This window comes from Arachis ipaensis, chromosome B3 (genome assembly GCF_059453495.1).
Source record: "Arachis ipaensis isolate K30076 ecotype BB chromosome B3, ASM5945349v1, whole genome shotgun sequence".
Taxonomy (NCBI): Eukaryota; Viridiplantae; Streptophyta; class Magnoliopsida; order Fabales; family Fabaceae; genus Arachis; species Arachis ipaensis.
In genome coordinates this window covers 60,118,638-60,143,271 of record NC_142438.1, presented here as the reverse complement: position 1 = coordinate 60,143,271, position 24,634 = coordinate 60,118,638, and the positions used below count along the sequence as shown (strand labels likewise).

The window sequence follows — 24,634 nt, the reverse complement described above, 5'->3', positions numbered from 1 at the left end:
AATCATATTGACTTGCTGAGTCAATATTTTATTCTGAGCCAATATGGCATTTAAAGTATCAATCTCAAGAACTCCTTTCTTCTGAGTCATCCCATTATTCACAAGATTTCTTTCAGAAGTATACATGAATTGGTTATTTGCAACCATTTCAATGAGTTCCTGGGCTTCTGCAGGCATTTTCTTCAGATGAAGAGATCCACCAGCAGAGTGATCCAATGATATCTTGGACAATTCAGACAGACCATCATAAAATATACATAAGATGCTCCATTCTGAAAGCATGTCAGAAGGACACCTTCTGATCAATTACTTGTATCTTTCCCAAGCTTCATAGAGGGATTCACCTTCCTTCTGTCTGAAGGTTTGGACTTCCACTCTAAGCTTACTCAACTTTTGAGGTGGAAAGAATTTGGCCAAGAAAGTATTGACCAACTTTTCCCAAGAGTTCAGGCTTTCTTTAGGTTGTGAGTCCAACCATGTCCTAGCTCTGTCTCTTACAGCAAAGGGGAAAAGCATAAGTCTGTAGACCTCAGGATTAACCCCATTGGTCTTAACAGTGTCACAGATTTGCAAGAATTCAGCTAAGAACTGATGAGGATCTTCCAATGGAAGTCCATGAAACTTGCAATTCTACTGCATTAGAGAAACTAATTGAGGCTTAAGCTCAAAGTTGTTTGCTCCAATTGCAGGAATTGAGATGCTTCTTCCATAGAAGTCAGAAGTTGGTGCAGTAAAGTCACCAAGCATCTTCCTTGCATCTCCACCATTGTTGTTATTTTCGGCTGCCATGTCTTCTTTTTTTTTTCTGAAAATTTCTGTAAGGTCCTCTCTAGAGTGTTGTGCTTTAGCTTCTCTTAGCTTCCTCTTCAAAGTTCTTTCAGGTTTAGGATCAGCTTCAACAAGAATGTTCTTACCCTTATTCCTGCTCATATGAAAAAGAAGAGAACAGAAAAGAAGAGGAATCCTCTATGTCACAGTATAGAGATTCCTTTATGTGAGTAGAAGAATATAAGAATGAGGTTAGAGAAAGAATAAGAAAATTTCGAACATAGAGAGAGGGAGGGGGTTCGAATTATGAGTAGAAGAGAAGTGATAGTAATTAAATAAAATAAAATAGAAAGAGATGAGAGAGAGAGATAGAGTATTCAAATTTTAAAAAGAGGGAGAAGAAAAGTATTTTTATTTTCATTTACTTAATTAGGTTAGAATTCGAATATATTAAAAGAAATAAAATAAAATTAAAATTAAAAACAATTGGTTAATTAAAAAGAATTTTGAAAAAGTTATTAGTGGTTTTCGAAAATTAGAGAGAGAAAAGTAGTTAGGTAGTTTTTGAAAAGGATAAGAAATAGTAAACTTTTAAAATCAAACAAAAAATCAAGTGGTTAATTGCAAAAAGATTTGAAAATCAATTTTGAAAAGATAAGAAGTTAGAAAAGATTTTGAAATTGAATTTTGAAAAAGATATGATTGAAATTTATTTTGAAAAAGATTTGAAAAAGAAATTAAAAAGATTTGATTTTTGAAATTAAAGTTGATGACTTGACTAACAAGAAACTAAAAGATATGATTCTTAGAATTTAAAGATTGAACCTTTCTTAATAGGCAAGTAACAACTTGAAATATTTGAATCAAAACATTAATTTTTAGCAATAATTTCGAAAATATGAAATAAAAATAAGAAAAAGATTTTGAAAATCAACTTTGAAATTTTCGAAAATGTTAAGAAAAAAAAGAAAAAGATTTGATTTTTGAAAAAGATTTGAAAAGATGAAATTTTTAAATTGAAATTTTCACTTGACTAATAAGAAACAACTAAATTTTTAAAATTTTTGACTAACTCAATCCAAAATTTCGAAATTTATGAGACAAAAAAGGAAAAGATATTTTTTTGATTTTTGAATTTTTAATGAGAGAGAAAAATAACTAAATGACTCAAGACATAAACATTTAAGATCAAAACTAATAATGCATGCAAGAACACTTTGAATGTCAAGATGAACACCAAGAACACTTTGAATGTCAAGATGAACACCAAGAACATATTTTTGAAAATTTTTAAGAAAAGAAACACATGCAAGACACCAAACTTAGAAATCTTTAAACTTTAGACACTAATAATTCAAAAATGCGAATGAAAAACAAGAAGAGACACAAAACAAGAAAATTTAAAGATCAAATAAAAAAATCATCAAGAAAAACTTGAAGATCAATGAAGAACACAATGCATATATTTTCAAAAATTTAAGAAAGATTAAAACATGCAATTGACACCAAACTTAAAATTTGACACTAAACTCAAACAAGAAACACGAAATTTTTGGTTTTTATGGTTTTATTGATTTTTTTGTATTTTTTGAAATTATTTTGGAAAAAGAAAATAAAGAAATTCAAAATTTTTAATCAGAATTCCGGGATTCATGTAATGTTAGTCTAAAGCTCCAGTCCAAAAGAATTAGACATGGCCAATGGCCAGCCAAGCTTTAGCATAGAATTATAAATGAGAATCCCAAAGATGATGCAATGTTATTCTAAAGCTTCGGTCCAACAGAGTTAGACATGGCCAGATGACCAGCCAAGCTTTAGCATAACAAATACATACAACAATCCAATGAACATGATAAATTAAAGCTCCGGTCCAAAAGATTAGACATGGCTTAATAGCCAGCTAAGCTTTAACATACCATCATGAAGCTCGAAGATGAAATTCATTCTTAAAAATTTTGATGAATTTTTCGAATACTAAATATATAATATTTTTATTTTTTTCAAAAATAAAAAATATAAAAAGCTTAAACATAAAATAAAATTACCCAATCTAAACAACAAGATGAACCATCAGTTGTCCAAACTCGAACAATCCTCGGCAACGGCGCCAAAAACTTGGTGGACAAAATTGTGATTCACACTTTTCACAACTTCGCACAACTAACCAGCAAGTGCACTGGGTCGTCCAAGTAATACCTTACGTGAGTAAGGGTCGATCCCACGGAGATTGTCGGCTTGAAGCAAGCTATGGTCATCTTGTGAATCTTAGTCAGGAGGATTCAAATGGTTATAAGGTTTTGATAATTAAAAGATAAATAAAACAGAAAATAAGATAGAGATACTTATGTAATTCATTGGTGGGAATTTCAGTTAAGCGTTTGGAGATGCTTTATTGCTTCTGAACCTCTGCTTTCCTATTGCCTTCTTCCAATCATGCATGCTCCTTTCTATGGCAAGCTGTATGATCCTCTCGGATGAAAAATACCAGGTACGATCTCTGTACAGCTAATCAACTATCGGATTTCTCTTCCCGGATGAAAAATACCATGTACAGCTACCGCACGGCTAATCATCTGTCGGTTCTTGCTAGCATCAGAATAGGACCCTTATCCTTTTGCACACTATCACTGTGCCCAACATTCGCAGGTTTGAAGCTCGTCACAGTCATCCCTTCCCAGATCCTACTTGGAATACCACAGACAAGGTTTAGAATTTCCGGATCTCAGAAATGCTGCCAATGGTTCTAGCCTATACCACGAAGATACTAATCTCACGGACTCGGTCCGTGTATTAGATACCCAAGAGAATATACTCCGGCTATCGTCCAATGACTACGTTGAACATCATGTAGACCGCTTGTGGTTGTCAGGCACGCGGATCATGGCTAAGCGAGTAACGAAGATAGTGGGTGATTATCACGGGTCACCCCTTCATTCTGACTTAACTGAATTAAGTACAAGAGAATATCTTGAAGAAGAAGTAGGCGTGAATTGAAAGAAAAATATTAGTACTTGCATTAATTCATGAAGAACAGTAGAGCTCCACACATTAATCTATGGGGTGTAGAAACTCCACCGTAGAAAATACATAAGTGAAAAGAGATCTAGGCATGGCCGAATGGCCAGCCTCCAATGGAGGTTCCAAGATGTAAAAAGTTACATAAGATAAAAGTTATAAAATAAATCTCTAAAAGTAGTTTTTATACTATACTAGTTACTAGGGTTTACAGAAAATGAATAACTAAGTGCAGATAGTGCAGAAATCTACTTTCGGGGCCCACTTGGTGTGTGCTTGGGCTGAGCATTGAAGCTTTCACGTGCATAGGCTGTTCTTGGAGTTAAACGCCAGCTTGGGTGCCAGTTTGGGCGTTTAACTCCAATTCTGGTGCCAGTTCTGGCGTTTTACGCCAGAAAGTTTTAGGCTGGATTTGAACGCCAATTTGGGCCATTAAATCTTGAGCAAAGTATAGACTATTATATATTGCTGGAAAGCCCAGGATGTCTACTTTCCAATGCGATTTAGAGCGTGCCAATTGGGCTTCTGCAGCTCCAGAAAATCCACTTCGAGTGCAGGAGGGTCAGAATCCAACAACATCTGCAGTCCTTTTTCAGCCTCTGAATCAGATTTTTGCTCAGGTCTCTCAATTTCAGCCAGAAAATACCTGAAATCACAGAAAAATACACAAACTTATAGTAAAGTCCAGAAATGTGATTTTTGAATAAAAACTAATAAAAATATAATAAAAAGTATCTAAAATATACTAAAAACTATGTAAAAACAATGCCAAAAAGGGTATAAATTATCCACTCATCAGCGTGCCTGACAACCACAAGCGGTCTACATGATGTTCAACGTAGTCATTGAATGACAGCCGGAGTATATTCTCTTGGGTCTCTGATCTACGGACTGAGTCCGGGAGATTAGAACCTTCGTGGTATAGGATAGAATCAATTGGCAGCATTCCTGAGATCCGGAAAGTTTAAACCTTGTCTGTGGTATTCCGAGTAGGATCTGGGAAGGGATGACTGTGACGAGCTTTAAACTCACGAATGTTGGACACAATGACAGTGTACAAAAGGATAGAGAGATCCTATTCCGACGCTAGTGAGAATCGACAGATGATTAGTCGTGCGGTAGCTGTACCTGGTATTTTTCATCCGAGATGAGAAATCTGACAGTTGATTAGCCGTGCAGAGATCGTACCTGGTATTTTTCACCCGAGAGGATCATACAGCTTGCCATGGAAGGGAGCACGCATGATTGGAGAAAGACAATAGGAAAGTAGAGGTTCAGAAGCAACAAAGCATCTCCAAACGCTTATCTGAAATTCCCACTAATGAATTACATAAGTATCTTTATCTTATTTTATGTTTTATTTATCTTTTAATTATCAAAACCTCATAACCATTTGAATCCGCCTAACTAAGATTTACAGGATGACCAAAGCTTGCATCAAGCTGACAATCTCCGTAGGATCGACCCTTACTCACGTAAGGTAATACTTGGACGACCCAGTGCACTTGCTGGTTAGTTGTGCGGAGTTGTGAAAAGTGTGATCACAATTCCGTGCACCAAGTTTTTGGCGCTGTTGCCGGGGATTGTTCGAGTTTGGACAACTGATGGTTCATCTTGTTGCTTAGATTGGGTAATTTTATTTTATGTTTAAGCTTTCTATTTTTATTTTCGAAAAAAAATATATATATGTGTTTTTGAAAAATTCAAAAAAAATGTGTACTTCAGAATTATTAAGAATGAATTCTAGAGCTTCATGAGATATATTGAAACCTGGCTGGCTGTTAAGCCATGGCTAATCTTTTGGACCGAGGTTTCCACTTTCCATTGTAGAAAGGACATGTCTGTATTTGTTATGCTAAAGCTTGGCTGGCCATTTGGCCATGTCTAATTCTTTTGGACCGAAGCTTTAGAATAACATTGCATGAGCCTTTGGATTCAGTTATAATTCTGTGCTAAAGCTTGGCTGGCCATTGGCCATGTCTAATCTTTTGGACCGAAACTTTAGACTAACATTACAGGAATCCTGGAATTCTTATTAAAAATTTTGAATTTCTTTATTTTTTTTTCCAAAATAATTTTGAAAAATAAACAAAAAATTTTAATAAAATCATAAAAATAAAAAAAATTTGTGTTTCTTGTTTGAGTTTAATGTCAAATTTTAAGTTTAGTGTCAATTGCATGTTTTAATTTTCTTTAATTTTCAAAATATATGCATTGTGTTCTTCATTGATCTTCAAGTTGTTCTTGATGATTTTTCTTGTTTGATCTTTAAATTTTCTTGTTTTGTGTCTTTTCTTGTTTCTCTTGTGCATTTTTGAATTCATTGTGTTTAAAAGTAAAAAAATTTTAAGTTCGATGTCTTGCATGTCTTTCTTTTCTTAAAATTTTTCAAAAATATGTTCTTGATGTTCATCGTGATCTTTAAAATGTTCTTGGTGTTCATCTTGACATTCAAAGTGTTCTTGCATGCATTATTTGTTTTGATCTTAAATCTTGTGTCTTGTGTCTTTTTGTTGTTTTTCTCTTTCTTCATTAATTCAAAAAAAAAATAAAAAATAATATATTTCCCTTATTTCACTCATAAATTTCGAAATTTTGAGTTAACTTAGTCAAAAAAATTTTAAAATTTAGTTGTTTCTTGTTAGTCAAGCCAAAATTTCAATTTAAAAATTTTATCTTTTCAAATCTTTTTCAAAATCAAATCTTTTTCATTTTTCTTTCATGTTTTTCGAAAATTCTTCAAAATAAATTTTCAAAATCTTTTTCTTAATTTTATTTCACATTTTCGAAAACTTTACTAACTATTAATGTTTTGATTCAAAAATTTCAAGTATGTTACTTTCCTGTTAAGAAAAGTTCAATCTTTAAATTCTAGAATCATATCTTTTAGTTTCTTGTTTGTCAAGTCATCAACTTTAATTTTAAAAATCAAATCTTTTTAATTTCTTTTTCAAATCTTTTTCAAATTAAATTTCAAATCATATCTTTTTAAAAATTTAATTTCAAAATCTTTTTCTAACTTCTATCTTTTCAAAATTTATTTTCAAATCTTTTTCAATTAACCACTTGACTTGTTTGTTTTAATTTTAAAAAGTTTACTATTTCTTATCTTTTTCAAAACCACCTAACTACTTTTCTACTTCTAATTTTCGAAAATTACTAACCACTTTTTCAAAATTCTTTTTAATTAACTAATTATTTTAAATTCTAATTTTATTTTATTTCTTTTCTTAAATTTTGAATTCTAACTTAATTAATTAAATAAAAATAAAAATATTTTTCTTCTCCCTCTTTTTAATATTCGAATTCCCTCTCTCTCTCTCTATTTATTTATTTATTTACTAACACTTCTCTTCTACTCATAATTCAAACCCTCTCTGTCTCTCTGTGTTTGAATTCTTCTTATTCTCTCTCTACCTCATTCTTCTATTTTCCTACTCACATAAAGGAATCTCTATACTGTGACATAGAGGATTCCCATTCTCTCTTTATTCTCTTCTTTTTCATATGAGCAGGAACAAGGATAAGGACATTCTTGTTGAAGCTGATCCTGAACCTTAAAGGACTCTGAAGAGAAAACTAAGAGAAGCTAAAGCACAACACTCTGGAGAGGACCTTACAGAAATTTTCAAAAAAGAAGAAGACATGGCAGCCGAAAACAACAACAATGGCGGAGATACAAGGAAGATGCTTGGTGACTTTACTACACCAACTTCTGACTTCTATGGAAGAAGCATCTCAATTCCTGCAATTGGAGCAAACAACTTTGAACTTAAGCCTCAATTAGTTTCTCTAATGCAGCAGAATTGCAAGTTTCATGGACTTCCATTGGAAGATCCTCATCAGTTCTTAGCTGAATTCTTGCAAATTTGTGACACTATTAAGACCAATGGGGTTGATCCCGAGGTCTACAGACTTGTGCTTTTCCCCTTTGCTATAAGAGACAGAGCTAGGGTATGGTTGGACTCACAACCTAAAAAAAGCTTGAACTCTTTGGAAAAGTTGGTCAATGCTTTCTTGGCCAAATTCTTTCCACCTCAAAAGATGAGCAAGCTTAGAGTGGAAGTCTAAACCTTCAGACAGAAGGAAGGTGAATCCCTCTATGAAGCTTGGGAAAGATACAAGTAATTGATCAGAAGGTGTCCTTTTGACATGCTTTCAGAATGGAGCATCTTATGTATCTTCTATGATGGTCTGTCTGAATTGTCCAAGATGTCATTAGACCACTCTGCTGGTGGATCTCTTCATCTGAAGAAAACGCCTACATAAGTCCAGGAACTCATTGAAATAGTTGCAAATAACCAGTTCATATACACTTCTAAAAGAAATTCTATGAATAATGGTATGACTCAGAAGAAATGAGTCTTGAGATTGATACTCTGAATGCCATATTGGCTCAGAATAAAATATTGACTCAGCAAGTCAATATGATTTCTCAGAATCTGACTGGAATGTAAGCTGCATCCGGAAGTTCTAAAGAAGCCTCCTCTAAAGGAGAAGCTTATGACCCTGAGAATCCTGGAATAGAAGAGGTGAATTACATGGGAGAATCCTATGGAAACACCTATAATCCTTTATGGAGAAATCATCCAAATTTCTCCTAGAAGGATCAACAGAAGCCTCAACAAGACTTCAATAATAATAATAGTGGGAGAAATAGGTTTGGCAATAGTAAGCCTTTTCCATCATCTTCTCAGCAACAGACAGAGAATTCTAAGCAGAGCCTCTCTGACTTAGCAACCATGGTCTCTGATCTATCTAAGACCACTCAGTTTTATAACTGAAACAAGGTCCTCCATAAAAAATTTGGAGGCACAAGTGGGTCAGCTGAGTAAAAGAATTACTGAAATTCCTCCTAGTTCTCTACCAAGCAATACAGAAGAGAATCCAAAGAGAGAGTGCAAGGTCATCAATATACCCAAAATGGCCGAACCTATAGAGGAGGAAGAGGCAGTGATTTCCAGTGAGGAAGACCTCAATGGACGTCCACTGACCACTAAGGAGTATCCCAATGAGGAACCAAAGGAATCTGAGGCTCATACAGAGACAATAGAGATTCCACTGAACTTACTATTGCCATTCATGAGCTCTGATGATTATTCTTCCTCTGAAGAGGATGAAGATATTGTTGAAGAGCAAGTTGCTCAGTATCTAGGAGCAATCATGAAGCTGAATGCCAAGTTATTTGGTAATGAGACTTGGAAGGATGAACCTCCATTGCTCATCAATGAACTGAATGCTTTGGTTCAATTGAAATTACCTCAGAAGAAACTGGATCCCGAAAAGTTCTTAATACCTGTACCAAAGGCATCATGACCTTTGAGAAGGCTCTGTGTGACCTGGGGTCAGGAATAAACCTCATGCCACTCTCTGTAATGGAGAAACTAGAGATCTTTGAGGTACAAGCTGCACGAATCATACTAGAGATGGCAGACAAATCAAGGAAATAGGCTTATGGACTTGTAGACGATGTCTTAGTGAAGGTTGAAGGCCTGTGCATCCCTGCTGATTTCATAATCCTAGACACTAGGAAGGAAGAGGATGAATCCATTATCCTTGGAAGACCCTTCCTAGCCACAGCAAGGGCTGTGATTGATGTGGACAGAGGAGAGTTAGTCCTTCAATTGAATGAGGACTACCTTGTGTTTAAGGATCAAGGATCTTCTTCTGTAACCATGGAGAGGAAGCATGAAAAGCTTCTCTCAATACAGAGTCAAACAGAGCCCCCACACTCAACTTCTAAGTTTGGTGTTGCGAGGCCACCATTAAGCTTTAAGTCTCTGTGAAGCTCTCTAAGAGCTCACTGTCAAGCTATTGACATTAAAGAAGCGCTCATTGGGAGGCAACCCAATGTTATTTAATTATATTTATTTTTATTTTTTTAAACAATTGTTTTCCATTCCCATGTTATATTTTTCTTTAGGTAGATGATCATGTGAAGTCACAAAAACAGCTGTAGAATTAAAGCAGAATAAAAAACAGCATCAAAAATAGCATAAAAAACAGCACACCCTGGAGGACAGGCTTACTGGCGTTTAAACGCCAGTAAGGATAGCAGAATGGGCGTTTAACGCCCAGTCTGGCAGCATTCTGGGCGTTAAACGCCAGAATTGGCAGACAGACTAGCGTTTAACGCCAGAAAAGGGTGTTTGGTTGGCGTTAAACGCCAGAAAAGGGCATCAGCCTGGCGTTTAATGCCAGAAAAGGTAGCAGAGATGGCGTGAAATGCCAGAAATGGCACACGGAGGGCGTTTAAATGCCAGAAAGGTGCAGGGAGCAGAATTCCTTGACACCTCAGGATCTGTGGACCCTACAGGATCCCTACCTACCCCACCTCTCTTTCTCTCCTCTTCACACCTCTCCATAACACTCTTCCCCAAATACCTTTGACCAATCACATCAACACCTCTTCCCCAAACACCATTCACCTATCCAATCCTACCCTCTTCCCCACAATCTCTTCACCACTCACATCCATCCACTACTCCCCAAAACACCCATCATAAAACCCCACCTATCTAACCATTCAAATTCAAAAACATTTCCCTCCCAAACCCTACCCCCTCATACACGACTTCCCTTTCTCTCCTACCCTATAAATACCCCTCCTTACCACCTTCAATTTCACACATCATAAACACTTAAACCCTCTTGGCCGAATCCAATATACCCCTCCATCTCCTCCATTTCTTCTTCTCCTCCTCCTTTCTTTCTTCTTTTGCTCGAGGATGAGCAAACCTTTTAAGTTTGGTGTGGGAAAAAACTCTGATTTTTGTTTTTCCATAACCATTAATGGCACCTAAGGCCGGAGAAACCTCTATAAAGAGGAAAGGGAAGGCAATTGCTTCCACCTCCGAGTCATAGGAGATGGAGAGATTCATCTCAAAAGTCCATCAAGACCACTTCTATGAAGTTGTGGCCAAGAAAAAGGTGATCCTCGAGGTCCCCTTCATGCTCAAAAAGAGTGAATATTCGGAGATCCGACGTGAGGTTCGAAGAAGAGGTTGGGAAACTCTCACCAACCCCATCCAAAAAGTCAGAATCTGAATAGTTCAAGAGTTCTATGCTAATGCATGGATCACTAAGAACCATGATCAAAGTGTGAACCCGAACCCAAAGAATTGGCTCACAATGGTTTGGGGGAAATACTTGGATTTCAGTCCGGAAACTGTAAGGTTGGCATTCAACATGCCAATAATGAGAGGAGATCCTCATCCTTTCACTAGAAGAGTCAACTTTGATCAAAGGTTGGACCAAGTCCTCATGGACATTTGTGTGGATAAGGAAATTCAATAAGAGCATGAGGAAATTCCTCATCAAGAAATCCCTGAGATGCCTCAAGGGATGCATTTCCCTTCACACAACTATTGGGAGCAACTCAACACCTCTTTAGGAGATTTGAGTTCTAACATGGAGCAACTAAGGATGGAGCACCAAGAGCACTCTATTATCCTCAATGAAATCAGAGAGGACCAAAAAGAGCCATGAGGGAAGAGCAACAAAGGCAAGGAAGAGACATAGAGGAGCTCAAGCACTCCATAGGATCTTCAATAGGAAGAACAAGCTGCCATCACTAAGGTGGACCCGTTCTTTAATTTTTTTGTTCTTATTTTTCTGTTTTTTGGTTTCTATGCTTTATATGTTTTGTCTATGTTTCTGTCTTTATTACATGATTATTAGTGTTTAGTGTCTATGTTTTAAAGCTATGAATGATTCCATGAATCTTTCACCTTTCTTAAATAAAAAAATATTTTCTGAAAAAGAAAAAGAAGTACATGAATTTCGAATTCTATCTTGAAATTAGTTTAATTATCTTGATGTGGTGGCAATACTTTTTGTTTTCTGAATGAATGCTTGAACAATTCATATTTTTGATAGTGAAGTTTATGAATGTTAAAATTGTTGGCTCTTGAAAGAATAATGAAAAAGGAGAAATGTTATTGATAATCTGAAAAATCATAAAATTGATTCTTGAAGCAAGAAAAAGCAGTGAAAAACACAAAGCTTACGAAAAAAATGGCGAAAAAAATAAAGAAAAAGAAAAAGCAAGGAGAAAAAGCCAATAATCCTTTAAACCAAAAGGCAAGGGTAAAAAAGATCCAAGGCTTTGAGCATTAATGGATAGGAGGGCCTAAGGAATAAAATCCTGGCCTAAGCGGCTAAACCAAGCTGAAAAACTTGAGACTGAGCGGTTAAAGTCGTGGTCCAAAGCAAAAAAAGTGTGCTTAAGAGCTTTGGGCACCTGTAACTGGGGATTCTAGCAAAGCTGAGTCACAATCTCAAAAAGTTCGCCCAATTATGTGTCTGTGGCATTTATGTATCCGGTGGTAATACTGAAAAACAAAATGCTTAGGGTCACAGCCAAGACTCATAAAGTAGCTGTGTTCAAGAATCAACATACTGAACTAGGAGAATCAATAACACTATCTGAATTTTGAGTTCTTATGGATGTCAATCATTCTCAACTTCAAAGGATAAAGTGAGATGCCAAAACTGTTCAGAAGCAAAAAGCTACTAGAGACCACCCGAGATTTGATGGCCCAAACTGGCGTTCAAACGCCCACTAGAGACCCTTTTTTGGCATAAAACGCCAGAACTGGCACCAGAACTGGAGTTAAATGCCCAAACTGGCATCCAAGCTGGCGTTTAACTCTAGAAATGGCCTATGCACGTGTAAAGCTCAATGCTCAGCCCAAGCACACATCAAGTGGGCCCCGGAAGTGGATTTCTGCACTATCTACACTTAGTTACTTATTTTCTATAATCCCTAGTAACTAGTTTAGTATAAATAGCACTTTTTACTATTGTATTCGTAGACCTAGATACTTTTACACTTGGAACCTCTTTGGGAGGCTGGCCATTCGGCCATGCCTAGACGTTTTTCTCTTATGTATTTTCTAGGGTGGAGTTTCTACACCTCATAGATTAAGGTGCAAAGCTCTGCTGTTCTTCATGAATTAATGCAAATACTATTGATTCTCTTTCAATTCACGCTTACTTCTTCTCCAAGATATACTCTCGTACTTAATTCAGTTAAGTCAGAATGAAGGGGTGACCCGTGACAATCACCCACTATCTTCATTACTCACTTGGCCAAGATCCGCATGCCTAACAACCACAAGCAGTCTAAATGATGTTCAAGGTAGTCATTGGATGATAGCCGGAGTATATTCTCTTGGGTCTCTGATCTACGGACCGAGTCTGGGAGATTAGAACCTTCGTGGTATAGGCTAGAATCAACTGGCAGCATTCCTGAGATCCGGAAAGTCTAAACCTTATCTGTGGTATTCTGAGTAGGATCTGGGAAGGGATGACTGTGACGAGCTTCAAACTCACGAATGTTGGGCACAATGACAGTCTGCAAAAGGATAGAGAGATCCTATTCCGATGCTAGTAAGAACCGACAGATGATTAGCCGTGCGGTAGCTGTACCTGGTATTTTTCATCTGAGACGAGTAATTCGACAGCTGATTAGCCGTGCAGAGATCGTACCTGGTATTTTTCATCCGAGAGGATCATACAGCTTGCCATGGAAGGGAGCACGCATGATTGGAGGAAGACAATAGGAAAGTAGAGGTTCAGAAGCAACAAAGCATCTCCAAACGCTTATCTGAAATTCCCACCAATGAATTACATAAGTATCTTTATCTTATTTTATGTTTTATTTATCTTTTCATTATTAAAACCTCATAACCATTTGAATCTGCCTGACTAAGATTTACAGGATAACCATAGCTTGCTTCAAGCCGACAATCTCCGTGGGATCGACCCTTACTCACGTAAGGTATTACTTGGACGACCCAATGCACTTGCTGGTTAGTTGTGCGGAGTTATGAAAAGTGTGATATAGAACTACCTAAAGGAATATTTTCTAATTCATTAATCTTATCCTTATGCATGCATAAATCTTTCAGAAACTTTGCATATTTAGGTACTTGCTGAATAACATCAAAAAGGGGAACAGTTACCTCAAACTTTTTGAAGATTTCTACCATTTTTAGGTCGAGTTCCATATGCTTTCTGGACTTCCTTGCAAGGTGTGGAAATGGGATAGGGATGGCGTCTCTGGTAGCTATAACTTCTTTTGGTGCACCACTCCCTAGTTGAGTTGCTCTTTCTTCAACCATGTCATGTACTTCATTTTCCTCTTCAACATCCTCCACTTCAACCATATCCTCATCTGGGGCGTGTTCCATTGGGTTTGTCTCCTCCTAATTCCTCTCTTGCAGTGTGGTTCCGGACCTCAAAGTGATGGCATTGATGCCACCCTTGGTGTTGGGTAAGGGTTGAGAAGAAATTTCACTGGAGCTTGAAGGCTAGTTGTTGGAAGAGTTCATTGATCCAATTTGTGAGGTAAGAGCTTGTACAGCAGAGGTCAAGCCGTTTAAAGTGGAGCTAAGTGTGTTCTCCATGGCCTTTTGTCTTTGCTCAATAAACTGAAGCAATTCGTCATTAGAAGACGAAGAGGGATAAGTAATCTGAGGGGCCTGCTGTTGGTTGTTCTGAGGTGCTTGGGACTACCTTAGGTGAGGTGCTCTGTAAGGCTGGTTCTGGTTCTGCTGGTACCGGTTTTGCTGATTGTTATTATTATTCCACCTCTAATTTCCCTGGTTGTCTCTGCCTCCTCTGTTATAGTTGTCCCTCCAGCTTTGGTTGGAGTTATCCCTCCATCCCTGGTTGGAGTTGTCTTGCCAACCCTGGTTATCGTTCCCACCTTGGTTATAGTTGCCGCCTTGTTGATAGTAACCTTGGTTTGGGCGGTCATAGAAATTTTGAGTAGCTACCAAGGTGTTGTCCTCTTATTGGAGCTGCAGACACTCATCAGTATAATGACTATAACATGCACATATCCCGCACACTCTCTAAGGAACCAGTTGTTGACTATGTTGTGGTGAGGGAGGTTGAGACTGTTGTTGACTTAAATGTATCTGCTTCAATAGGTTGGTCATATCACACAGACTTTGTGTGAGAGCAGTAGTCTCACTGCCAGAAGAAACCTCTGCAACAGCCTAGGGGTGGCTGTTCCTGTGTTTGTGATTCCTAGTGGACTCAACTAGGTCGCTGATTAGTTGCCACGCTTCATCTGCTGTTTTGTACTTTTTCAGAGAACTATTACCTGCACCATCCAATGTAGTCTTATCCCGAGGCTTCATGCCTTGTGTGAAGTAGCTGATCAACACCAACTTGTCAATCATGTGGTGGGGGCATGCGTTCAGAAGATTCTTGAAGCGCTCCCAATACTCATAAAGGGTTTTTGATTCACCTTGGATAATACAAGAGATCTCCTTTCCCAGTCTATCTGTAACTTCAGCTGGAAAGTATTTTTCCAAGAATTCACTCCTGAGCGTATCCCAGTTGGTAACAACCGCTTCAGGCTAAGTGTAGTACCACTCTCTCACCTTTCCTTCAAGAGAAAATGGGAAGATGGTTAGCAGAATATAAGTTTCATCTGCACCATGACACCTAACAGTAGAACAGGCAGTCTAAAAATCCCTGGGGTGCTTTATAGGCTCCTGAGTAGGTAAGCCATGAAACTTAGGTATTAAGTTGATTAGCGCAGTCTTCAGTTCAAAATCTGCAACCAGATTTGGGTGACGCGCATGATACGGTTGCAGGGTGAAGTCTGGAGCTCCTGCTTCCTAGAGAGTAATCCTCCTGGCCTCCGCCATATTACCTGCACGTAAATCAACTTAATCAGTATTAGAGGAGCTTGTTTCTTCCTCAAATGGCAGTTCAGATTTGCTCTCAGATAAGACTGGTGAATTGGCAATAACCACCTCACCACCCTCAGAGGCTAACCGATGCCGAGCTCGCCTAATACGTGAAAGAGTTCTTTCAATTTCAGGATCAAACGCGGCTAAACTCGGATCAGGCAGTGAATGCGTCATTCAACGAAAGAAACATACAGCTCATGGTAATAAAATAAAATAAAAAAAGTGCAAATAAATAAATTCCAACCAATAAATTAGCACACAGTTGTAACTCCTCAGCAACGGCGCCAAAAATTGATGTGGCGGAAATTGGCCGATGAAGAAATTAATATAAGAAATATGTTGCAAGTACAGTTCTTAACCAGCAAAAGTCCACTTATCAATTTAGAAGAGTTATCACAGATTTAAGAATAAAATTCTAGGAGTATGAATCACAGGCCGTCTCCCAACAAGTTGACAAAAGAGTGCAACTTATTGGTCAGAGGTTTTCCTAGAAATTTTGAGTTTGAGAAACAATAAAATAAATAATTGTAAAATTAAGGAATGGAAATTGACGAGAGAATTTATATAATTCAAGTAAAAGTCTTGACCGGGAGAAGATTAATTGAAATTTCTATCATTGTTGGATTTTCCTGAGTGTAATAATAAAAAGTTGTTGTTCTACTTGGTCATCCCTTATTTAATAAGGGAAAGTTAAGTAACTAACTAACCAACTCTATCACAGGTCCCAATCCTCTCCTAAGGAAAGATTAGAGTTAGAGACTAGAGTTGTCAGCCATCAACTTCCAATTAGGATTAATACTTGAGTATTCCAACTCAAGGTTCTTCTCTCAATCAACTCCCAATCAAGTTAGGGTACTACGCATCAGGTACGCGCACACGTCGCTGTGCAAAACTCGTTTTCACACGTACGCGTCAAGTACGCGAACGTGTCACTGTGAAAATCTCTAGATCGCGTGCACGCGTGAGCCATGCGTATGCGTCGATGCTCACTGGTTATTTCTTTAGTTTCTTGTGTTCCTTCTATTTTTGCAAGCTTCCTTTCCATCCTCTAAGCCATTCCTGCCCTGTAAAGCCTGAAAATACTGAACACACAGATCACGACATCGAATGGTATAAATGAGAATTAAAATACACAAATTAAAGGCGTAGGAAGCAAGTTTTCAATCATAGTACAAAACTAGGAATGAATTGTAAAACCATGCAAATAGTATGAATAAGTGTGTAAAGACTTGATAAAAGCCACTCAAATCAGCACAAGATAAATTATAAAATAGTGGTTTATCAATCATTGCCTATTTTTCTATGCTTTTTCACTAGATTTTGATTTAGTTTTCATACCAATTTTATTGATAAAGGAGAAAAATCATGAAAAATCTCTGCATTAAGAAAATCTCAAGCACAGGTGATTTTTGTTAAGATACAGGGTAAATAAGATGAATTAGATCACAACTAAGTGAAGTTATGATTTTGAGCATTATTAGCACACTTAGTGGAGTAATGATTATCCTGTATGTTACTTGGATACACTTGTTTGTTTGATGACAGGCTAAATAGAAGCAGAGAAGCAGAGAAAAGCAGAGTTAGGGAGCCAACATTGATGGAAAAGTTTGAATAAACTTTGGCAATGAACTAACGCTGTAAGGAAAAATGGAAGAAGCAACGTTGGAGGGAACGTTGGTGATCCAACGTCAACCCCAACGTGCGCACAAAAGAAGCCTGGAAAAATTTGCAGCCACGTGTACGCGTCCTTCACGCATACGCGTGCTTGATGAAGAAGTGGCAAACCACGCGTGCGCGTCACCTGCGCACACGCGTGAAAAGGCCAATGTTGGAGGTAACGTTGGGGAGCAAACGCTGGGTCCAACATCCGCGATGACAACCCTGGGCAAAAATTTGATATGACGCGTACGCGTGGGTCACGTGTACACATCGATTGGCAAAAAAATAGCATGCACGCGTACGCGTGGGGCACGCGTACGCGTGGATTGAAAAATGTTGGAGCAGACGTTTGCATGCCAACATTGACGCAAATGTGGATGACAGAGTTTGAGGGCAATTTTTAACATTGCAACATTACTAAAGGCCCCAATGCACCCCTGGACCATGCAAGCAAGCTTAGCCCATCAATTGTAACTCAAGGCACAAGAAGGATCTAGATTAGGAATTTTAATTCAATTGTAATTTTCTCTTTCATTTTTGTAAGCCTATATATAGGAAGTAGCTGGATTGGAGAAATAATTCTGGATCGGAGGGGAGTCTAGGATCATGCATTCACATCCCCTGACACACACCCTTCACGCACTTTTATTTCTTTTCTTTTCTTTTCTTTTCTGTTAGTTTAGTTTTAGTTTGTAATTTCCTTTTTGAATTTGAAGTTTTAATTCAGTTTATTTCTTCATCTTCTTTTTTATTCTGCACTTACTTTCTTTTCTGTTAAAATTAGAGAAATGAATTAAACTAACTCTTTTCATTGGGTTAGAGAGCTCTATTGTCATTTAATGGATCAATTGTAATTTTCATCATGCTTTCTCTGTCTTTTCTCTTGGTCTTACTAGAAAGCTTTCGATCCTAATTCAATTGAACAATTGTCTTGACGGAGAAATTGTTCATACTTGGATTTCCTCGGAGCCTTGTCAAAGGAATGAGGAAATCATGCTAGAAATGCTTTCTCACACTGGATTAGGTTGGGGGTTGGATGGATATAGTGACATGTAATCCTACCAATACTTTGATCTATGAATGTGTGTGGTATAATCAGTGACCAAACTTCACCTCTTCCCATGAACAATTAAACCAAGACATTGGGAAATTGTTCATGCTTAGAGAGATTAGTGAGCCAAGACATTGGGATCCAATCACTTAAGGTTGCCAAGAAGATCAATGAATGCATTGATTGAGGAAGAGATGAGGATGAACTTAATTCGGAGAATTGCAATATCTCTTGATCCCAATGTTCATTTTATTTTTCCTCTTTTACTTTCTGTCATTTACTTCCTGCACTTTACATTTATGTCAATTTACTTTTCTGCACTTTACTGTTTTCATTTACTTTTATGCAATTTATTTTTCTGCTGCTTATCACTCCAAACTGAATCGTCTAACTAGTCTAACCAATTAACTATTGATTACTTAATCCGTTAATCCTCGTGGGATCGACTTCACTCTTTAGTGAGTTATACTACTTGATACGACCCAGTGCACTTGCCGGTTAGTCATTGCGGAGAAGTCTTGTTTTCCGTGTATCAAGTTTATGGCGCCGTTGCCGGGGATTAATCGTGATTAACAAATTACCGGTTAGTTGGTTACCTAGATTAGACATTTTCTTTCTGTTCATTTACTTGCTTTCGTCTTTTATTTTTTTATGCTCTTTGACTGTTTGTGTTAATGCCTCACCAAGAAGCCCCTGTTTGTGACACCTCTAGCTCTTGGTGGATGTGTTATTAACACATAGAACAGTTTCTTTTATTTAGATTTCTTTCAAATAAAATTGGCATATATGGTTACATTCTAAGTTTGGTTTTGCCCCGCAACAATCCGTTTCAATCTTTTTGGATACTTGCATCAATTCTAAGAGAAAGTTTCACACTAAGTTTAGTGTGCCACTTATATTTTTTGTGCAATGTATCAAGCAAAATCACTTGTTTGTTTAATCATAGTGCCTTTGCTTCTTAGGCCTATAGTGTTACCTTTAATTTTTGCTTGCTTAACCACATACATTACTCATATTTCAGTGTTTAAGACATTCATGACCTATCATGAACCTCATCACCACTGTTTTAATTATTGCTGGAGGATAACCAATCATCTTAAAATGGTGTAGAAATGGGAAGAATAGGTGGTGAAGGACAACAACAATGAAGATGAACTACAAGGTGGTAAAGTTCCTTTTTCCTCTTATTTATTTCCAGTATTTTCAATTGCATGATTGTCTTCTACTTTCTTTGTATGTATGTGTGATTGCTCCTTGTGAATAAGCATAGTTTGAATTGTGAATTGTAACATGCTGCATGACATCATGACTGCCATCTTGAATTTTGTGAGTCCATAGCAATTTAATTTCATGATCATAAACAAACAAGGTCATTAAAGAGGAAGTTAGCATGACCATATAAGTATTGGGAAGCTAGCATGATTGTTTTGTTGCATAATTACATTAGAATTTATTTGATTGAAGTTTTCATTGAGGACATTTTATGACATTCTTATGAAATCATGAAAACCTTGAATAAGCAATTGCAATTAAGGCAAGAAAAGGGGGGGGGGGGGGAGGGGGAATGAGAAAGCTAAAGGCTCTGAGTACCAATGGAAATTTATTTGTTAAGTACTTGTGGTGTTTATGTATCAAGAAAAAATCTTGAAAACAAAATACTTAGAGTCAAGGTTAGGCTCAAGTGCAAAAGCACACCCTCAAAGCTCAAGGCTCTTAGCTTCAATGATTAGAGAATCCAAAAAGAGAAGAAATAACACGAGCTAAAAAGATTCCTCTAATTAAATGCTTGTGGTGCTTATGTATCAAGTGGTAATACTTGAAAACAAAGCATTTAGAGTCGTAGCTTTCAAAAAATGGTGCAAAGCACCCAAGAAGCTAAGAAAAGAATGAAAAGCTTGTTTCAAAGTGGGAAGCATCAATCATCTGATTTCTTTTGTAATTGCTGCATGTATAAAAAAACTAGCTAACCATGAATATTACACTGCTACTCCTCTCACCTTGGTTTGTCAGACCTTATTGCATGGTTCTCTCCTTGCTTGGGACAAGCAAGATTTAAGTTTGGTGTTGTGATGCCAGGGCATCATTGCCTGTTTTTCTATGCTTTATCACTAGATTTTGATTTAGTTTTCATACCAATTTTATTGATAAAGGAGCAAAAGCATGAAAAATCTCTGCATTAAGAAAATCTCAAGCACAGGTGAATTTTTGTTAAGATACATGGTAAATAAGATGAATTAGATCACAACTAAGTGAAATTATGATTTTGAGCATTATTAGCACACTTAGTAGAGTAAAGATTATCCTGTATATTATTTTGATAAACTTGTTTGTTTGATGACAGGCTAAATAGAAGCAGAGAAGCAGAGAAAAGCAGAGTTGGGGAGCCAACGTTGATGGCAAAGTTTGAATAAACTTTGGCAATTAACCAATACTGTAAGGAAAAATGGAAGAAGCAACGTTGGAGGGAACGTTGGTGATCCAACGTCAACTGCAACGTGCGCACAAAAGAAGCTGGAAAATTTTGCAGCCAGCGTACGCGTCCTTCACGCGTACGCATGCTTGATGAAGAAGTGGCAAACCACGCGTACGCGTAACCCATGATGAGCAGATAATTTATACCCTTTTTGGTATTGTTTTTACATAGTTTTTAGTATGTTTTAGTTACTTTTTATTATATTTTTATTAGTTTTTATTCAAAAATCACATTTTTGGGCTTTACTATGAGTTTGTGTGTTGTTTTGTAATTTCAGGTATTTTCTGGCTAAAATTGAGGGACCTAAGTAAAACTCTTATTCAGAGGCTGAAAAAGGACTGCAGATGTTGTTGGATTCTGACCCTCCAGCACTCGAAGTGGATTTTCTAAAGCTACAGAAGCTCAATTAGCACGCTCTCAATTGCGTTGAAAAGTAGACATCTTGGGCTTTCCATCAATATATAATAGTAAATACTTTGCCCGAGATTTGATGGCCCAAACTGGCTTTCAAAGCTAGCCTAAAACTTTCTGGCGTAAAATGCCAGAACTGGCACCAAAACTAGAGTTAAACGCCCAAACTGGCACCCAAGCTGGTGTTTAACTCCATGAACAGGCTATGCACGTGAAACCTTCAATGCTCAGCCCAAGCACACACCAAGTGGGCCCCGAAAGTGGATTTCTGCACTATCTGCACTTAGTTACTCATTTTCTGTAAACCCTAGTAACTAGTTTAGTATAAAAACTACTTTTAGAGATTTATTTTAAATCTTTGGATCATATATGTAACTTTTTACATCTTGGAACCTCTTTGGGAGGCTGGCCATTCGGCTATGCCTCGACCTCTTTTCACTTATGTATTTTCTACGGTGGAGTTTCTACACCCCATAGATTAAGGTGTGGAGCTCTGCTGGTGCGAAATTTATAACCCACAAACTTACCGGCAAGTGCACCGGGTCGTACCAAGTAATACCTTATATGAGTAAGGGTCGATCCCACGAGGATTCATGGATTAAACAATAATAACGTTTGATAGGATTAGTTAGACAAACAGAAAATAGTGTTGGAAGTTCAAAATCATTGAAAAGTAAATTCAAGAATTTCAGAAAACAAGCAGCAAATGAGTTGTGAAATATTTGTGGAAAAACAGTTAAGGCTTCAGAGTTTTTTATTTTCTAAATTGACTTTTCTTATTAACTAATTTTAATAATGTAAGATTTAATTCATGGTAAACTATTTGTGACTAGACCCTAATTCCTTAGACCTTCCTAGTCTCCTCTAAAATTCATCAACTGCCAATTCCTTGGTCAATTAATTCCAATTAGAGGGTGATGATCAAATTCTAGTTTATAAGCCACACGAATCCTAATTATCTAAAAATAAAGGGATTATATGTCACGTATCCTGTTAAATACAAACAATTAGAAATTCAGGATAATATGTTTTCAAGCTATTGTTCAAGTAAAGAGCTTTTCCAAGTTATACGAGAACTCAATTAGAACATGGGTCATACTTCCGTTCCACCCAAATTCATAAAATGAAGAACGAAAACAATTATTGAAATATAAATCAAAACATGAATTAAAATAGAAAAATAATAATATCAATCCATACAATAGACAAAGCTCCTAACCTTAACAATGGAGGTTTAGTTGCTCATGGTTCAGAGAAAATACGGACTGTAAATTGGGATGGAATGGGATCCTCCCCTGGACCTCCTCCAAGGAAGGAATGTTTCCCCCTTTTATAACTAATCCTCATAAATTTAAAATCTAATTTTTAAAATTAAAATAATATCTTTTCCTAGAATTCAAATTTGAATCTAAATTCGAATTAATTTAAATAATCAAGTCTTCAATGGATGGATGGGAACCACTTGTTTCGTCCATTCTGCAGCTTCTAATTTGTGTTTTCTGGGCTGAAAACTGAGTTAAAACAGCCTAAAAATTGGCCCCAGCATTTTTCTACGTTTCCTGCACGTGGCGCATGTCACGCGTACGCGTCGATAGTCTTTTCTACGAGTCCCGTGGACGCGTCAGTCACGCGCACGCGTCGCTGAGCAAATCTTCAAATAACGCGTACGCGTCAGTCACGCGTCGCCATGGAAAGCTCCAAATTCACGTGGACGCGTCAGGCACGCGTGCGCGTCGCTCCTTGCTGCCATCTCCTTTGATTCTTGTGCTGCAAAAACTCCATCAAATCCAGCCGAATGCTACCTAAAATAAATAGTATTGCACAAAACTCAAAATAGCATCCATAGTGGCTAAAATATAGTTAATTCTTAATTAAACTCAACAAATTACATGCAAATTCACTAGGAAAAAATAGGAAAGATGCTCACGCATCACAACACCAAACTTGAATTGTTGCTTGTCCTCAAGCAACCAAAACTAATATAAGCTTAGGATGTGAATTTGCATGAGAATGAGAATTCAATTAAGCCCATGTCTTCTTCTTATAATGGGGTTTACAACTACAATCCTGAACAGTTTTGGCATCTCACTTTATCCTTTTAAGTTCAGAATGATTGGCATCCATAGGAACTCAGAATTCAGATAGTGTTATTGATTCTCCTAGTTCAGTATGTTGATTCTTGAACACAGTTACTTTATGAGTCTTGGCTGTGACCCTAAGCATTTTGTTTTCCAGTATTACGACCGGATACATAAATATCACAGACACATAATTGGGTGAACCTTTTCAGATTGTGAGTCATCTTTGCTAGAGTCCCCAGTTAGAGGTGCCCAGAGTTCTTAAGCACACTCTTTTTGCTTTGGACCACGACTTTAACCGCTCAGTCTCAAGCTTTTCACTTGACACCTTCACGCCACAAGCACATGGTTAGGGACAGCTTGATTTAGCCGCTTAGGCCAGGATTTTATTCCTTTGGACCCTCCTATCCATTACTGCTCAAAGTCTTAGATCCTTTTTACCCTTTGCCTTTTCGTTTAAAGGGTTATTGGCTTTTTCTGCTTACTTTTTTTATTTTATTTTATTTTATTTTTTTCTTTTTTTTCACAAGCTTTGTGTTTTTCACTGCTTTTTCTTGCTTCAAGAATCAATTTTATGATTTTTTGGATTATCAATAACATTTCTCTTTTTCATCATTCTTTCAAGAGCCAACAATTTTAACATTCATAAACTTCACTATCAAAAATATGCACTGTTCAAGCATTCATTCAGAATCATAGAAAATACCACCACATCTAAGTAAGTGAGACTACTCTAAAAATTAAATTTAAATTCTCATGCACTACATCTGTTCTTCTTTCTTTTTGATTTCAAGCTTAGTGGGCAATACATGAGACATCTTTCAGAATTAAAGCACTTAACAGAAAAATTAAACTAGAACTTATGAATCTACTACTAAAGGATCATGCAGCAAATAAAGCAAAATAGCAGAAAATCAGAACATACATAATAAAAGCGGGAGGAAATAAAAATGAAAGGAACTCAACCACCTTAGTTATCTGAGCGGTCATTTTATTCTTCAGGTCGTGCTCCTCAGTGAAGATGATTCGCCTCCCTTTTGGTGCCATCGGAATAGACAGAAAATCCTTAAGCAAAGCGTCAACACCAAACTTAAAGGTTTGCTTGTCCTCAAGCAAAGAAGAACTGAAAATAAAAAGAGACAAATATTATGAAGAAAGAAAAAGAAAAGGATAAAAGAACAAGAGGGAATTAGGATTGGGGGGTGGATGATTTGAAATCAGGCGCTGAAGTGGTGTAATTGGGCGTCGCATGCGACGCGTACGTGTAAGGCACGCGTACGCGTGGACCGCATAAATTTCAAGTGACGCGAACGCGTCAGGGACGCGTACGCGTGGACGGCCAGGATGGGAAAACAAAGCGAACGCGTTAGGGACGCGTCCGCGTGGTGGGGCTTGTGCGCCCAGCATAGTTCCAGCCACACACCAGCATAACTCTCTGGCCAAACACCTTTTACGCCGATTTCAC

General features: G+C 37.3%; 3 non-coding genes across 3 annotated transcripts; 2 read left to right on the top strand and 1 right to left on the bottom strand.

Moving 5' to 3' along the window:
- Positions 1-276: 276 nt before the first annotated feature.
- Positions 277-384, top strand: LOC148570799 (small nucleolar RNA R71). Its single transcript, XR_015908320.1, has one exon. It is a non-coding gene; the product is annotated as a small nucleolar RNA R71 (small nucleolar RNA).
- A 7,449-nt stretch (positions 385-7,833) lies between these two features.
- LOC148570798 (small nucleolar RNA R71) lies at positions 7,834-7,941 on the bottom strand. Its single transcript, XR_015880412.1, has one exon. It is a non-coding gene; the product is annotated as a small nucleolar RNA R71 (small nucleolar RNA).
- A 7,031-nt stretch (positions 7,942-14,972) lies between these two features.
- Positions 14,973-15,080, top strand: LOC148570797 (small nucleolar RNA R71). Its single transcript, XR_015880514.1, has one exon. It is a non-coding gene; the product is annotated as a small nucleolar RNA R71 (small nucleolar RNA).
- The last annotated feature ends 9,554 nt before the right edge of the window (positions 15,081-24,634 follow it).